Source organism: Lonchura striata, chromosome 26 (genome assembly GCF_046129695.1).
Source record: "Lonchura striata isolate bLonStr1 chromosome 26, bLonStr1.mat, whole genome shotgun sequence".
In the NCBI taxonomy this organism is placed as follows: Eukaryota; Metazoa; Chordata; class Aves; order Passeriformes; family Estrildidae; genus Lonchura; species Lonchura striata.
Genome location: NC_134628.1, coordinates 6,049,203 through 6,066,530, shown reverse-complemented (window position 1 = coordinate 6,066,530; position 17,328 = coordinate 6,049,203).

Here is a 17,328-nt window from a genome sequence, read left to right as displayed (position 1 = left end):
TTGTTTATGTTTTCTCGTGATCTTCTAGAATCACAGAGTAGTTGGCATTGGAAAGGACCTTAAAGATTCTGTAAGTCCAGCTCCTCTGCCCTGGGTTCCACCATCCCAGGTTGCTCCAAGCCCTGCCCATCCTGGCCTTGGACACTTCCAGGGATGGGCAGCCACAGCTTCTCTGCATAACCTTGTGCATTAAAAATGTTCTTCCTGGAGCCCAGGAGGTGGCCAGCACAGGCAGCTGTTTCTAGGCCTATTTCCAATGGCTAAAGCCAAGTTAAGACATATTTATTCCTTCTCTGGTTTTGAAAGGTGTTTCTCTCTGAGGACAGTTTGGAATCACCCCTGGCTCAATGCCTGGCAGCAGGGGTTTGCCCTCTGTTCCCTGTACTGCTCCAGAGCAGCAGCACAAACCCCAGGCAGCCTTTTGATGCCAGGATCAGGGATAGGCTGGACTCACCCTCGGGACAGGATTTAACCCCTTGCAGTGGCTGGGACAGCTCAGGAAGCCTTAGGGGCTGCAGGGGCCCGAAGACAAGCCCAGTCAGAGTGAAAGGCTCTGGGACCTTTCCCAGTTGTGGTTTCATTAATGGAAGTGACTGTGCTGGGCTGCTCTGCTGTGAGCATCTATCCCATCTGGTCCTTGTCACAATGCCCCAAAGTCCTCGGTGCCCGCTGCTGCGCCCCTGGGTCACTCTGGTCCTGAGGCCACTGGCTGGCCAGTCCTGCTGACACTTATTTCCCAATTCCAGCTGTGCAGAGCTGAAGAGGAAAAGCAGAATAACGTGAAGATCAGCTCTGAGCAGGTGACACATCCCAGGGAAAGGTTTGGGTCGTGGGGATGGTGACCTAGCCTGACCTGTGCAGCACAGGATGGACAAATCCAGTGGATCCCCTGGTGCTTTTCCTTGACTTGCAGCTCCCTGCCAAAACTTGATCCTGTTTCTTGGAAAGCCCTGGAACAAGGCCTCTGAAGCCCTCTTTTCCTCTCCAATATTTCCTCTCAGCTCTCTCCATCAGTGATTCCTCTCTCCTCTATTCCCTCCCTGCTGGGAAAGTGCTGTCAGTGAATCCCGCCTGCCTCGGGAGCTGCAGTGAAAGGGTTAACCTTTCCCAGGCCTGGCGGTGGGGATGCAGTTTATAATTGTGTTTTCCAGGAGAGCCATAAACTTGTCTGCTATCAGTTCTCTGGCTGAGGCGGCGGCTCATCAAGAGTTGCATCGGGGATGAGGTATAATTCAACCAATTATAACTGGCAGGTTATGCTGCACTTGTAAAGTGCGGGTTTTAGAGCCTGCAATTGCTGATAAACAGGGCTGCAGGCAGAGCAGAGCAAAATCTGCTGGCCGGGAAAGGAGAATTGTATCATGTAACCCTTTCCTCCCAGGGCAGTGCGGTGTTGCTGCCAGGGATGCTCGGCAGGTGAGCTGGGGAGGGCGGGCGCCTGCGGAGGGGCTGCCCCAGGGATCGTGGTGGGCAGGCAGAGGGGATTGGGGCTGGGGTGCTTGGCGTTGGGAAAATCCATCTGCAAACCAGGAGCTTTCCTGCCCCCGGGTCTGCAGCCTCTGTGCAGCACAGAGGAGCCCTTGGGGAGCTGTGTCCTCTCCTTCTGGCGCCAAAGCTTTGTCTTTGCATCCTCCATTTAGATCCGAAATTCAGTGAATTCATCAGAAATCAGTGTAACCTCACTACTGGATATTTGTGTTTTAGTCTGGGTGCTGCTCCTTTCAGATGACACGGAATTACATCACGGAGGTGGCAACAGGCAAACTTGGGCCAAACTTCCATAAATGCTGGGAGGGAGAGCAAAGGTTGCCTGGGCTGAAAATAAATCCCTTTCCCTGCTGCTGCAGAGGCCCCAGCCCCACAAAGCCACTGCTTGGCCAGTGAAGCTCCTCAGAGCCACCGTGGGAGATGGGGGGAGGGAGGAGGAGGAGGAGGAGGAGGAGGAGGAGGAGGAGGAGGGTACCAAAGGCAATGAACTGTGCACAGTTTAGGGGCTCAAGCCCCTCTGTGAAGGAAAGGGTTAAGCAGATCTGCCTCCTGTTACCATCAACCCCAACTTGGTGACCCAAACTGCTCTGGGACATCATTGCCCTGCAGCTGGAGGGACATTTGGGATCAGGGCTCCGCGGGTCCCTGCAGGGCTGCTGGGGCACCAGCCGGCTCAGAGGCTTGGGAAGGGGCAAGAATCTGCCCCTCTGGAATTCTGCAGGCTGTGGTGAGCCAGGGCCATTCCTCTGCACACAGCTGGATGTTTTTGTGACTGCGGTGGGCTGCAGGAAATTCGCTTCTGCTGTTCATTATGTGGAATCAAACCACCCACAATGGCTGGGTTGGGTTTGGTGGCCCTGCAAGGGACAGCTGGGACAGCAAATGGGGGCCCTGTGTCCACCCCTGTGTGTGACCTTGCCCAGTGAGGGGACAGGGCAGGGAGGGCTCTGTCTTGGGTGCAAGCAGCACAAAGCCCAGCCCTGCTGATGCTCATTTGAAGCGATACGCAGAATAAATAAATAGACTCCAAACTTGGGGTGGTTATGAAGCGGGTATGTACTGTCAGCATCCAACACAAGTGAGATATCTCTCCAAAAACTTGTGTCCTGATCCTTAGCCTGACCCACACCTTTATTCACAAAGGTGTTCCATATGCAGTACATTGCAGAACTTTTCCATCCATATTCAACCCATGGCCCCGCCTGTCCTTGCCTCTCACCCTAAATAGGTCCACGCCCTTCTGGGCACCTGTGGTTTGCTGTGGTGATCCTGCAGGGTCTCTGGTGGTCTCTGAGGCTGAAGATCGTGGTCTTCCTCATGGGTGAACTTCTGAACTTTTCTCCTTTGCATGTGCGCTTTTGGTCCTTCAGTGCTGATCTGAGAACATCCATCAGTCTCGGCAGGCTTAGGGACAGAGGAGCCTCTTTATCTGGGTTCTTTGCATCTTCAGTCCTTTCTGGTATTGTTCTTTATGCAAGAAGCTTCAGAAATTTGCATTTTCTTATGCCCTCTATACCATGGCAGAGGTTTCTTAAGTAAAAGGTTAAAATTCAATACATAACTCTACAAGCTAGAATATAAATGCTTGATTCATTTTGTTAACTTAAATGGACTCAAAAAATCTCTCTTTCACATTGAGCTCTCATTTTCTCCAGGCTGGAGGCAGGGATTTACTCTGTAGATTTTTTTCTCTGTGTTTTTACCCACAGACTGTCTCCAGCCTTCCGCTTTTTCCATTTGTTGCTCTTGGCTTGCTCAGGGAGCTGAGGAAGAGCCCGGTGTCCCTCCCTGCCAGCAGCAGTGCCCGTGCTGGCTGGAGGATGCTGCTGCTCCTGGGGCACCCCGGGGGAGAGCCAGGCAGCTCTGATAAATGCAGCAGTGCAGCAGGGATGCCTCTGATACCCCTGGGAGGTATTTCCTTAATTCCTGAGTCACCCAGTGATGGAAACTCCACATTTTCCCTTAGTCATCCTGCCAGAAGCGCTTTCCAGGTGCTGCCAGGGATCTCCCCTGCAGACTAAATTCCTTTCCTGCTGCCTGAGCCACCCCAGGCACGCAGAGCACACGTTTGTCCTCGCTGCAGCAATGCTGTGCATCCCCTCAGGTCGATGCTGTGCCCCAGCTCATCATGCCACCCGTCCCTCTCCTCCTTTGGAGATGTCATCCCAGGCCTCTGATCATTCTTGTCGCTGTCCTCGGGGCGATGCCCAGGTGCTTCACAGCTTCCTCCAGGAAAGGAAGAGCTCAGAGCCAGCGGAACGGGGGCTGTGACCCTGCCAGGAAGGGCCAAGAATGCAGATTTTTTATGCTTTGGCCCGAATAAATGTGCAGCAAGCAGAGAGGGAAGGCACAAAAGCAGCATCTGAGCAGCCCCCGCTGTCCTCAGCCGAGATAAGGCTGGGAAATATTATCTGGAGCTTAGGGAAGAAAGGGCTGGGTGGCTGAATAAATAAAAATAACAGCAAATGCTGCTGCAAGTCCTTTTCATTTAATAATACCAAGTATCCGGGATTAGGCATTTCCCACAAAACCTTCGTGTTTTCAGTCATTTTACGGAGTGACAATTTCACAATAACAATGTGACAATAGCTTTGTGAAAGGACAATGGCACACACAGCCCACACGTGAGCAGCAGCTATTTTTTGCCAATGAAGTTGCAGCGAATTGATCCATAAACCAAAATTAAAAAAAAAAAAAAAAAAAAAGGAGAAAAGCAGGGTGGTTTTCCTGAAGAATTTCTGAAGTTAAAAATCAAAGGCTTGGATTGAACAAGAGAGTCCTTGGAGGAAATTCTGAGTGTGGGTTGCCCCAGACCTGCATTGGTGTCTCCTGCCTTCTAAATCTTTGAAACAATGAAATAATGAGAGAGTTTGGTAATTTCTGCCTGTGTTTTCAGCGAGGGTTGGGAATCCCAGAAAATCCCTCTGCACTGGGGATGGGCACAGCATGTGGGTGATGTGCTGCAGACTGGAAAGGGTCAGGATTGCTCCTCCCCACCCGAGTGTGGCTGCAGGAGCCAGCCCTGCACCCAAGGCTGCTCTGGGGACTGAGCTGGGGTTTGACACGGCCGGGGGCAGCTCCTCCCTTGCTCCTGCTGCACTGCCTGGGTTTGCTCTCTGCAGCCAAAACAGCTCCTCAGCTCCTCCCTTGCTCGCATACAGAATTAATGCTGAGGCTCCCAAAATATCTTTAAAATGGCCAGTTATAATAAATGTGTGGTACTGGTTTTATTTCTAAAGGATCAAAGTTTAAGGAAGGGGCTGGACCATGTAAGAACGGAGTTATTTTAGCCTGGCACAGCTAAGGGGGGAAATCCCATCTCACAGGATGGAGGTAAGGGATGCATCAGTCTGTGAGGTCACAAATGAAACTTCTGGTGATTTTTGTCAGTTGGGGAGAGCACCAAAGGCAGGAAACGTGAGAGAGTTGCAGGAGAGGGCTGGCATGGCTCTACCTGTTCTTCCAGACATGGGAGGACATGATTATGTCTATGTCATTCATGACTCAACCACGGCAAACCCCCCCAAGGCCATTTTGGCATTCAACCAGTGGAAAAAACCCCAGGCTTTAGGAAAACACAGAGGAATGAAGGTGGGTTGAGTCCTCCCACCTGGAGCAGCAGGGCTGGGGATGGTGGCAGAAGCTCCTTTTGGTCAGTCCCTGGGTGTTTGTGTGCCACAGTTTGTGGCACGCACATTTCTCTCTCAAGATTTTTTCACAGAGGAGCACAGAGAGAAGAAAGAGAAAACATTTTATATTTCTGCTCCGTGGTTTTCCTATGCAGAATGCGTTTGGAGAATTGTTTCCCTGGGGTGATTGCATGGTTGGATTCTGGTGAGGATTGTGTGAGCCTGATGGACAATCCAACCCACCTGGGGCTGGACTCTGGTGAGAGGGTCAGGAGTTGTGAGTTGGATATGGTAGCAAGAAAAAGTAGGTTTGTAGTTTTAGTGTCTCCTTTACATAGTTTATTAATGTATTATAGCATAGTTAGAATGAAGAAATCATTCAGCCTTCTGAACTGGAGTCAGACATCATCATTTCTTCCCACCGGGTTCGCCTGCATTTACAATTACAGTTCAAAGGTGGTTTGCACCTCTCCTGAAAAGAGCTGAATCTGCCAGTCAGATCTTTGCTGTCACCTGCCCCACACACCTGTAAGTGCACACTGTGACCCCAGACCTGGCCTGCTCCTCCCTGGCTGGGCACTCAGGAGCTGCCGGGGGTTTTCCCTGCTCTGTTCCTGCAGGAATGGGATTGATTTCCCCCACAAAGGCAGCTGGTGAGGTCATGCTCCTGCTGTGGGACAGCAATCACTCTGACAGAGGTGGGATTTCCTTCCTCCTCCTTTCTCCAGCCAGGCCAGGGATGTGGAATTCTTTAGAGAAGCATTCTGTCCTGCTCTCGTTTAACCACTTTTCGCTCCTGAATCTGCACTCATCCCTCACTGCAGGGCTCGTTCCAGACACCCCCTGTGCATCCTGGCAGTGCAATCACAGGATTGTTAGCATTGGAGAAGACCTCCAGGAAGTTTGAGTCCAACCTTTGGCCACCACCATGCCCTAGGTGCCATTTCCAGCCTTTTCTCAGGCATCTCCAGGGATGGTGATCCCACACTGCCCAGGGTTCCTTTCAGTGAAGAAATTCCCAAAATCCCCCCTGAGCCTGCCCTGCCCCAGCCTGAGGCCGTTCCCTCTCCTCCTGTCCCTGTTCCTGGAGCAGAGCCCGACCCCCCGGCTGTCCCCTCCTGTCAGGAGCTGTGCAGAGCCACAAGGTCCCCCTGAGCCTCCTTTTCTCCAGGCTGAGCCCCTTCCCAGCTCCCTCAGCCCCTCCTGAGCCCCTTCCCAGCTCTGTTCCCTTCCCTGGACACTCCCAGCCCCTCCAGGTGTGTCCTGCTCCAAACTGACCCCAGGGCTGGAGGTGTCTCATCAGTTCCCAGGTCACTGCCCCCCTCCTGCTGCCACATTTCTGCTGGACAGCCCAGGTGTCATTGGCCTTCTTGGCCACCTGGGCACACCTGGGCTCCAGTTCAGCCGTTGTCACCAGCACCCAAACGTAGGTGACAGCACAAAGAGCTCCCTGAAGGATCCGTGAGCCATGGGATTGGTGTTCAATGGGATCAGTGAGCAGTGGGATCAGTGTGTAGTGGGATCACTGGGCTGGGATCAGTTTTCAGTGGGATCATTTTGCACTGGGATCAGTGTTCAGTGGGATCAGCATGCAGTGGGACTACAGGGCTGGGATCGGTGTGCAGTGGGATCAGTTTGCAGTGGGATCACAGTTTGCAGTGGGATCAGTGTTCATTGGGATCAGTGTGCAGTGGGATCACAGTTTGCAGTGGGATCGGTGTGCAATGGGATCAATGTTCACTGGATCAGTGTTCAATGGGATCAATGCTCATTGGATCAGTGTTCAATGGGATCAATGTTCATTAGATCAGTGTTCACTGGATCAGTGTTCAATGGGATCAGTGTTCACTGGATCAGTGTTCAATGGGATCAATGCTCATTGGATCAGTGTTCACTGGATCAGTGTTCAATGGGATCAGTGTTCACTGGATCAGTGTTCAATGGGATCAATGCTCATTGGATCAGTGTGCAGTGGGATCAGTGTGAAATGGGATCAGTGTGCAATTGGATCATTGTTCAGTGGGATCAGTGTTCATTGGATCAGTGTTCAGTGGGATCAGTGTTCATTGGATCAGTGTTCACTGGATCGGTGTTGAGCGGAATCAGTGTTCACTGGATCGGTGTTCACTGGATCAATGTTCACTGGATCAGTGTTCAATGGGATCAATGCTCATTGGATCAGTGTTCACAGTGTTCAGCGGGATCCCAGTGCTGGGATCAGTGTTCATTGGATCAGTGTTCACTGGGTCGCTGTTCGGCGGGATCATTGTTCACTGGATCATTGTTCACGGGGTCGCTGTTCAGCAGGATCAGTCATTGGATCATTGTTCACTGGGTCGCTGTTCAGTGGGATCATTGTTCACTGGATCAGTGTTCACTGGATCGCTGTTCAGTGGGATCATTGTTCACTGGATCATTGTTCACGGGGTCGCTGTTCAGTGGGATCAGTGTTCACTGGATCAGTGTTCACAGGATCGCTGTTCAGCGGGATCCCAGTGCTAGGATCAGTGTTCAATGGGATCAATGCTTATTGGATCAGTGTGCAGTGGGATCAGTGTTCATTGAATCATTGTTCACTGGGTCGCTGTTCAGCGGGATCAGTGTTCATTGGATCAGTGTTCACTGGCTCGCTGTTCAGCGGGATCAGTGTTCACTGGATCACTGTTCAGCAGGATCAGTGTTCACTGGGTCGCTGTTCAGCGGGATCAGTGTTCATTGGATCAGTGTTCATTGGGTCGCTGTTCAGCGGGATCAGTGTTCACTGGCTCGCTGTTCAGCGGGATCCCAGTGCTGGGATCAGTGTTCACTGGATCGCTGTTCAGCGGGATCCCAGTGCTGGGATCAGTGTTCACTGGATCAGTGTTCACTGGCTCGCTGTTCAGCAGGATCCCAGCGCTGGGATCAGTGTTCACTGGATCGCTGTTCAGCGGGATCATTGTTCACTGGATCAGTGTTCACTGGATCGCTGTTCAGCGGGATCAGTGTTCACTGGATCACTGTTCAGCAGGATCAGTGTTCACTGGGTCGCTGTTCAGCGGGATCAGTGTTCACTGGCTCGCTGTTCAGCGGGATCCCAGCGCTGGGATCAGTGTTCACTGGATCGCTGTTCAGCGGGATCATTGTTCACTGGATCAGTGTTCACTGGGTCGCTGTTCAGCGGGATCAGTGTTCACTGGCTCGCTGTTCAGCGGGATCCCAGCGCTGGGATCAGTGTTCACTGGCTCGCTGTTCAGTGGGATCATTGTTCACTGGATCAGTGTTCACTGGATCGCTGTTCAGCGGGATCCCAGCGCCGGCCCCGCGGCGGTCCCGGAGCCGGCGCCGCTAGAGGGAAGCAGAAGCCGCGGTCGGTGCCGGCTCGGGGCTGGAGGAGGATGCAGGGGACAAAAGGAGGGAGCTGCGGGCACGGGGACAGCCGGGACCCCCTGCTCACACCCGCCGGGTCCGGCTGAGCCGCCGAGCCGGAGGAGCACAGGGAAATCGGCTCTTCTGACTGCCCAAACCTTGGTTCCCAAAGGGTCCCAGGGGATCCTTGCCACCCCTGGACAGCCTGGAGCGAGGTGGGGTCTGTGCTTCAGCAGGAATCCAACACTGGGAAAAGGGGGGATCACCCTGGGGGGATTCCCGGCTCCTGGGACACAGGGAGGGCGAGCTGGGAGCTGGGCTGAGCCTGAAAGGGGCAGTTCGGTGCCCGAGGATGGAGAGGAGCCAGGAACCAATGCCCCTGTCCCATCCCTGCGCTTTGCCCAAGCTGCAGCCAAGGTCCTGCCAAGGCCAGCTCCGTGGGGACACAGAGCTCGAGGGACAGCTGCTCTCACACCTGAGGCCCCAGGCAGCTTTGGTGCATGTTTGGAAGCACAGAAAAGCTTTCCATCTTTGCCCCCAGGGATGTGACTGGTCATCCTTGGTCCAGGGCCCCCCTCAGCCATGCTGGACACCCTTCAGGGTGGAGCTGGGCTGGCAGGTCCCTTTTCCAACCTGGTTCTGTATTTTGAGGAGGAAAGGTGCTCCTCCAAAGGCCCTGAAGGTGCTGTGAGTTAACCTTCAGCAACTCACTGACCTGTTCCTAAAGCACCCAGAGTCCCCCATTCCCCTCTCCCATCCCTCAGGCCCAGCTCATGGTGAGAAGAAAGATTTGATGAGCAAGGATCCCAAAACAGCCCCAAAATAACCCCTAATTCTGGGTGACCTCCAGGATGGACTCACCTCACCAGTCACACCTTGGTCAGGGATAAATTACTTGGATGGGCTGTCACACTGCTGAGGGACTCCAGACAACTCCGTGATGGCAGCAAGGCTCCCCCAACCCCCCAAGGCCATTTTGGCATTCAGGCCAGGGGGAAAAACCCAGGCTGTAGGAAAACACAGAGGAATGAAGGTGGATTGAGCCCTCCCACCTGGAGCAGCAGGGCTGGGGATGAGGCTAGTGGCAGAAGCTCCTTTTGGTCAGTCCCTGGGTGTTTGTGTGACCACAGTCCAGGGGTGGTTTGTACCTCCTCTGCAAAAGAGCCAAAACTGCCAGATTTGGTACCTCTTTTCTCTTTCCTTGCTGGCTTGTTCCTGGACGAGGGACCTTCACCATCCTCCCCACACCAGGAGACGCCCAGGGCAGGATTCCCATCGGGGAGGGCAGTCCTGGAGCCCCTCTGGGGGAGGTTTTTGCTCTGTGTGGGGCAGAGGCAGGTGTGGGGAGTGTGAAAGCCCCACGGGAGTTGAGGCACCAGGGGGGTGCCCTCGGGACACCCCTGACCTGCGGCAGCAGGTGGGAGCCCAGGGACACTGAGGGCAGGACAGGCAGTGTCCTGGCTGAGGGGGACACGGGGGCACTGAGGGGTGTCCAGCCCCACTGGGCCCCGTCCAGGGACTCCATTGGTGGGCAGAAGGACATCTTGGGGTCACACCTGGCTCCTCTGCATGGGGCTTCCACCACAAGCCTGGGAACCAGAGCACTTTGCCTGGGGCCTGCAGCTGACAAAGCCTCAAACACCCAGAAATAAGATTTCACACACAGATTACTGAAGTGGCTTGAACATCCACAGCCCCAGCCCCAAACCTTCAACATAAAGGAGGAATGTATCTTTTGGACTGGTTCTGCTTCTGTCGCTGCTCCCAACCACCCTGGGAGACAGATTATCCTCCAAAGGGGCTTCTGGAGGTCCAAATAACATCCTGGACAGGTAAAAGACCCCAGAACTGAACAGTTCCAGACTGGAGCAGAGAGAGACAACAGCATGGGTCAGGTGAAGAACAAAGCCCTACTTCTGGCAGCTGCTGCTTGGAGCTGTGGGCATCCTATAAGTGAGGCCTTTGCTGGGAATGCCATGATTTAGACGTGTGAAGAAAGCAATTCCCCTTCCCTTATTGCAAAACCCAGTGGCAAAGGGGTTGAGACTTCACTGCCCTGACCCACAAGAGCTTGGGGAAGAGGTGACAGGGACAGAGACACATCAGAGCCTCTTCCTTGGGGCGTCACAGGGTGCCCAGCTGCAGCTCTCCATCTGTTAATTCTTCCCTGGCTTCCAGTCCTCAGACATTTCATTTATTTTTGGAAAACTCCGCTAGGAGGATATTTCAGATCCTGTTTGAAGCAGAGCCCATGAACTGTTCTCTCTCCACTCGCTGGCTGGAAAAATGGGGGTCTGAGCCCACGTGTCTGCATCTGGTGCTGGCAGTGCCTGGAGGCATCGCGTGCTCAGCCTGCGCTTCCGAGCCTCCCTGAATCACAGGGATGGCAGCAGGCTCCATCTGCAAGGCACAGGGACAGCTCTGTGCACTCTCTGAACAGGGGCACCTCACACCAGGCAGTGCTGGCAGCCAGCGCTCAGGGATTGTGGAATCACAGGGTATCCTGAGCTGGAGGGACCCCCAGGATCATCCAGTGCAGCTCCTGGCCCTGCCCAGACCCCCCAGCAACCCCACCCTGGGCATCCCTGCAGTGCTGTCCAAACACCCCTGGAGCCCTCTCTCACAGAAGTTTCTCTCTCCCAGATAAATTCCTTTCCCACGTGTTTATCTCTCCCAGGAGTTTATCTCTCCCAGAAGCTGTAGAAGATATTGCAAGGTGTTGATCTTGGTTCAAAGCTGTGGCTTTTGTGGTCTAAGCCTCAGAGCCGTGCCCATTCCCTGGGCAGTGCCAACACCTCTGGGGGAAGAGCCTTTCCCTGCTCTCCAGCCTGCCCTGCCCTGGCTGGCTGTGTCCCCAGGGCTGCCAGCACAGCCAGGTGGTGACAAGGACAAAGGACACTCCTGGGCTCTGCCGTGGCTCCTCTGGGTCTGCAAAGCCCGAGCCTGCTCTGCTCCAGGGATGTTTTCCTGCTCTTTGCCCAGTGTGCTGCTCTCCTGGAGCTGCCAGAGGAGGCCACACCAGCATTGATCCAGGATGCTCAGGCGAGTAACCACAACAGGATTCTGGAGGAAACTGCAACCAGCTGCTCTGCCCAGCATCCTGCCTTCAGCTGGGGCTTTGGCTGAGCAGGAGCTGCTGTGCTCAGCACTCAGCAGAGCTGTTTTCCTGGCTGTGGTCTCTCCATGGAATCATCAAATGGTTTGGGTTGGAAGGACCTTAAAACTCATCCAGTGCCACCCCTGGCATGGCAGGGACCCCTCCCACTGTCCCAGGGTGCTCCAAGTCCCATCCAGCCTGGCCCTGGGCACTGCCAGGGATCCTGGGGCAGCCACAGCTGCTCTGGGCACCCTGTGCCAGGGCTGCCCACCCTCACAGGGAAGAATTTCTTCCCCATATAAACATAACTTTGCCCTCTGACAGTTTGAAGCCTTTCCTTGTCCTGTCACTCCGGTTCCTGGAGCGCCTCTGGGGACACGGGGTGGACACAGAGTGCCCTGGCTTGTTGCAGAGGTGCCTCCCCCGTGGGATACTCACACAAAGCAGGAATGCTTCGGTGGGATCATCCCCCAGCTGCCCCTGCAGCAGGGAAGGGACTGCTCTGGGCCAGGGCAGCAGCTCAGTGTCCCCTCTGAGCTGCAGGACACGTCCCACCTTCACCCTTCCAGCCCCCATGGCAGGGACACGCTCAGCCCAGGAGGGAGAGGGGATCTGAAACAGCAAAAACCCAACATAATGAGAGGCTTTCAAACAAAGAGGGTCAGAGGTGCTCAGTGTGTCTAATTGGACGTGCCCTGGGATCAGGGAGATGGGGATGAGATGAAGGCCCTGGTCAGGTGTGAGTGTCTCCCTGTGACCCTGCAGGGCCAGCCGGGGGTGACATCCAGGCTGCACTGCAGGGGAATGAGATTCTCAGAGCCTGAAATGCTCTCCCAAAGGAAGCAAAGCTGTTAGAAAAATCCCAGGTGTGTTTTTTTCCTCACCTTAACCCAACTCCTGAGGAAACTGAGACGTTTAAAGGATGGAGTGGGAGGAAGAAGAACAGAGAATTACTGAGTTGTCAGCTCTGCCTCTGGCTCTTGATACCACCCTGGGCATGGATCCTGCCAGCTCTGGGCCACCGTGGGGTGAATGAGCCCGTAAACCTTCCTTGCCTCCCAGAACAGGGAATCAATTCATGAGCCTTGGGAGAGCTTTGGATCTGCAGGCAGGAGGCTGCGAGAGAGGGACATGCTGCCACTTCTGAAATTCAAAGTCCTGTTCCTTTTCATTTCTTCCACAGCCAGCCAGGCTTTGAGGGGCTGGAGCATCAGAGAAGAGCCTGAACTGCACGGAGCAGCAGCTCTGTGTCTGCAGCAGGGATTCCTCTCCAAGGCAGGACTGCAGTTTGGCTTGGAAGGGCTGGGAGCGGTGGGAACGTGCAGGAGCTGCTGGGCCAGCAGCGTGGGTGCAGTCTGAGCAGCCCCACGTGTGGCAGCTCCCTCTGCCACCCCCAAAATCCCCAGATGCTGCTGGGGATGCCTGTCCACCCTGCTCAGTGGGTGAGAACGGGATTAGAAAGTCCTAAAATATCCCAAAATATCCACTGTCTACCCTGCCCAGTGGGGTGAAAACAGCATTAGAGAGTCCTGGATCGTACCCCAAAATATCCATTGTCCAACCTGCTCAGTGGGTAAAACACAGGATTAGAGGGTCCCAAAGCTTCTTCCAGAATATGCATTGTCCACCCTGCTCAGTGGGGTGAAAAACAGGGCTGGAGCCCCCTGGAATATCCATCATTCTCCAGCCTCCCCTCCTGCACCTCCCAGGTCTCCTTTGCTGAAGCTTCACAGCATTCCAGGTGCTGCAGCCTGGCTTGGGAGTGGCTGGAGGAATGCTCTGGACAAGTTAAATCCTTAAGGGATGGATTTGCCTCACACCCTCAGGACCAGGTCTGTAGCAGCCCTGCCAAGCCTCTGCTGAGCAAATTCAGCCCCAACAGCCAGCCCAGGGTTACTCCTCCAGGCCAGGGTTGCTCCATCAGCTCAGGGTTATTCCCCCAGCCCAGGGTACTCCACCAGCCCAGGATAGTTCCACCAGCCAAGAGCTGTTTCTCCAGCCCAGGGTTACTCCATGAGTACAGGGTTATCCCTCCAGCCCAGGGTCATACACCCAGCCCAGGATATTTCCACCAGCTCAGAGTTGTTCCTCCAGCCTAAGGTTATTCCCCCAGCCCAGGGTTATTCCCCTAGCCCAAGGTTATTCCTCCAGCCCAGTGTTATTCCCCCAGCTCAGGGTTATCCCTCTAGTCCAGGATTATTCCCCCAGCCCAGGGTTACTCCTCCAGCCCAGGATAGTTCCTCCAGCCCAGGATAGTTCCTCCAGCCCTTGATTACTCCCCCAGCCCAAGGTTATTTCCCCAGCCCAGGATAGTTCTACCAGCTCAGAGTTGCTCCTCCAGCCCAGGGTCATTCCTCCAGTCCAGGGTTACTCCACTAGCCCAAGGTGATTCCCCCAGCCCAGGGTTATCCCTCCAGCCCAGGGTTACTCCCCCAGCCCAGGGTTATTTCCCCAGCCCAGGATAGTTCTGCCAGCTCAGAGTTGTTTCCCAGCCCAGGGTTAAACCCCTAACACCCAGGGTTATTCCCCAGGGTGGCAGGGCAGGGGCGATGGGACAGAGCTGTGGGGCACAGGTGCAGTGCTGGGAGCTGGGCAGGGGCGATGGGACAGAGCTGTGGGGCACAGGGTGCAGTGCTGGGAGCTGGGCAGGGGCGATGGGACAGAGCTGTGGGGCACAGGGTGCAGTGCTGGGAGCTGGGTAGGGGCGATGGGACAGAGCTGTGGGGTACAGGGTGCAGTGCTGGGAGCTGGGCAGGGGCGATGGGACAGAGCTGTGGGGCACAGGTGCAGTGCTGGGAGCTGGGCAGGGCTGCCTGCTCTCTGTGCCCCCAGGACACGGCTGCCCAGGTCACTGTCACCGCAGGGCTGGCAGCTCCTGCTGCAGAGCTGCAGAGCTCTGGGAGGCTCCGACCTGGGCTGGCTGCTCATTTGTAACAGGCTCCGTGTTCCCGCTGTGGTCTCCGTCTATGAGCACTCAGCTGCCTTGTCATCAGCCAATTCGATCCATCAGCTTCTTGACAGGCTCGGAGAATAAAAATAACCACCCATTTCTAAGTGCCTATTATGGCACTTTGAAAAATGCCTCCGCAGGCGAGCCTGAATTATTCCCAAAGTACTCATTTTTTAAAAACGTTATTTTAATGTAATAAATTATTTGTACTGAAGAGTAAAAGATTATCCGTGTACCCTGATAGCTCTGCACAGCAAGGGGCGCGGGCTGGGCCTCCCGTGGGGCCGGAGCTCGGGGGCTGTGGGGAAACACCAGAGCAGACCTGTGGGGCTCTGAGAGCAGCCCAGGGACCCAGCACGGCGCAGCATCCTCTGGGAATGAGGGACAGCCCAGCTCCGTGGCGTGGAGCTGCCCCTGGGGCAGCCAGCTCGGTGCTGGCAGTGTGGGAAGGTCCCAAACTCCAGCCCAGTGCCCAGCTGAGCCCAGGGCTCTGCTCTGTGCCTCTCCCCATGGCATGGCATGGGGAAGGAAATAAAGGAATTCCATCCCAGCTGGCTCTGGGTGCAGGGATTGATGGGGAGGGGTCCCTGTCCCAGGGAGGGTGTCCTGGCCTGTAAGATCAGCATGGATTCCATTTGCCATCTGTTGGAGGTGGGGCAGTTTCCTTATCTCTTCCAAGAACAATGTCTCCCTCCAGGGAGAGATCTTCTGTTCATGGGCCATTAATGACTCCCTGCATGGCTGGGAAAGTTCCATCAGCCCATGGTGAGATGCTCCGCCCAGAGGGAGGAGCCAAGCATTCCTACCTGCATAAAATCTGCATTTTTTGGGACACTGGGCAGCCCCTTTGCTGGATTCCCAGAGGAGCAGCTTCTTCTCTGCTGGATCCCCAGAGGAAGACCAGGCCCAACTACTCCATCCCCAGACCTTCAGAGAAAACTCCACCCTTCTCCAGATCCCCGCTCCAGCAGCATTCCATCTGCCCCTCCAGGAGGAGCAGCCACCATTGAACTGGACTGTTCCCAACACCCTGACTCCTCAGAGTGTCAGGGTTCTGACTCCAGCACTAGTTTTGTTTGTACTAAGTACATTTTTATTTAGTTTTTTCCTAGTAAAGAACTGTTATTCCCATTCCCATATCTTTGCCTGAGAGCCTTTTAATTTTGAAATTGTGGTAATTCGGATGGAGGGGGTTTAGCTTTTCCATTTCACAGGAGGCTCTTGCCTTCCTTCACAGACTCCTGTCTTTTCTAACCAAGACAGAGAGGATCCTTGCAGAGGTGACCGGTGGAGGAACTGGGAATCCTTCATGTCCCAGCGACCAGCCCTGCCCTGAGAGCACGGAGCTTCCTCCTCCTCCTCCTCCTCCTCCTCTGGCAGCATCCTGCCTGCCCCTCCTGCCATCCTCACACAGCCAGCAGTGCCCTCACCCTCACCCTGCACCCAAGGATGCCACAGTGCCCTCCTTTCTGCAGAAAAACTGTCCAAAAAAACCCTGAAGTTTTTAGAAGGATGTTTTTGGTCTTTTATTTTTTTCTTCATGTAGTATTCCATGATAATTTTAATACCTCTTTTTTTTTTTTTTTTTTCCCTTCTCTTGAAACTGCTTGGGTTTAAGTTAAACCCCAAAATACTTGTTCTTCACAGCCTTTCCTTAGTAAAAAAAAAAAAAAAAAAAAAAAAGAGGATGAATCCTTATTTTGGATGCATGTTTTGGGTGAACCCAAAGAAGTATATATATAAGGATATTTTTTTTTTTTTCAATTTTATTTTTTTCACAGAAATTTGTAAAATATGGGTTGAAAGAAGAGGAAGGCTCCAGCTCCTGTCTCAAAGAACTCTGCTACCCCCAGCATCAGCTGCTGGGCAGCTGGAGAGTGGGGAAGTGGGAACCAGCCTTGCAGGAGATGAGAGGACACACCTGGGGCAGGATGAGATCACAGCCTCACCCACGGGGGAGCAGACCCCGGCAGGGCAGCCCGATGCCCACCCTCCTCCAGGAGACCCCAGCACAGGGTGGGAGACACTGCTCGGCTCTGGGTTGTGCCAGCTCTGTCCCCACAGCTCTGTCCCGGGCCTGTGCCTGCAGATGGGCAGGTGCTGGAGCTGGGCAGGTCCTGGAGATGTGAAGGTTCTGGATGGATTTGTGAATGTTCTGGAGCTGGGCAGGCTTTGGATGGAGCTGTGAAAGTTCTGGATGGTTTTGTGAATGTTCTGGATCTCAGCAGGTTCTGGATGGAGCTGGGAAACTGGAATTGGGCAGGTTCTGGAGCTGTGAAGGTTGTGGAGCTGGGCAGGTTCTAGAGTTAAACAGCCTCTGGATGGAGCTCTGAAGGTTCTGGAGCTGGGCAGGCTCTGGATGGAGCTGGGCAGGCTCTGGATGGAGCTGTGAAGGTTCTGGAGCTCGACAGGCTCTGGATGGAGCTCTGAAGGTTCTGGAGCTGGGCAGGCTCTGGATGGAGCTCTGAAGGTTCTGGAGCTGGTCAGGCTCTGAATGGAGCTCCACAGGCTCTGGATGGAGCTCTGAAGGTTCTGGAGCTTCACAGGCTCTGGATGGAGCTCTGAAGGTTCTGGAGCTCCGCAGGCTCTGGATGGAGCTCTGAAGGTTCTGGAGCTCTGCAGGCTCTGGATGGAGCTCGGCAGGCTCTGGATGGAGCTCCACAGGCTCTGGATGGAGCTCGGAGGATTCTGGAGCTCAGCAGGCTCTGGATGGAGCTCTGAAGGTTCTGGAGCTCCGCAGGCTCTGGATGGAGCTGGGCAGGCTCTGGATGGAGCTCTGAAGGTTCTGGAGCTCAGCAGGCTCTGGATGGAGCTGGGCA